Source organism: Tupaia chinensis, unplaced genomic scaffold (genome assembly GCF_000334495.1).
Source record: "Tupaia chinensis unplaced genomic scaffold, TupChi_1.0 Scaffold148680_1, whole genome shotgun sequence".
NCBI lineage: Eukaryota > Metazoa > Chordata > Mammalia > Scandentia > Tupaiidae > Tupaia > Tupaia belangeri.
The window spans coordinates 553,833-554,238 of record NW_006208529.1 but is presented as its reverse complement, the minus strand read 5'-3'; the positions used below and the strand labels follow the sequence as shown (position 1 = coordinate 554,238).

The following is a 406-nucleotide window of genomic DNA, read 5'->3' as shown; positions in this document are numbered from 1 at the left end:
TGTCAGGGGCTCATCTTCAAGAATACAAGGAAGACGGGGCCCTGTTTTAAGGAACGTTCACAATCGATGAGATACTACACCACCACGTGTGTGGCACGGGAGAAAAATCTGGAGCCAGAAGACCGCCCACAGGACCACGGTCTTGAGAAAGCCGGACAGTCCTGGGCCCGAGCTCCTGCTTCTGCAAAGCAGGTCTATGGCCTGCCTTTAGGGCCGTGGTTGAGCCACGGCACACAAGACAGCGCTGCCAGGTAAAAGCACTCACAGCCCTCTGGACTGAGTGCGGGCCGGGCAGGTGTGCCTGGGCGTGCTGAAGCCTGCGGTTTGGGACGGGTCAGAAAATGCCTGCGTGGTAGGTATGGGGAGCCCTGGAATCCCACACTGAGCAGTCTGCAGCAAAACGCAC

At 58.4% G+C, this 406-nt stretch overlaps 1 protein-coding gene across 1 annotated transcript in view; it reads right to left on the bottom strand.

Moving 5' to 3' along the window:
• Positions 1-406, bottom strand: part of DCHS2 (dachsous cadherin-related 2) — a 298,657-nt gene that overhangs the window by 141,094 nt on the left and 157,157 nt on the right.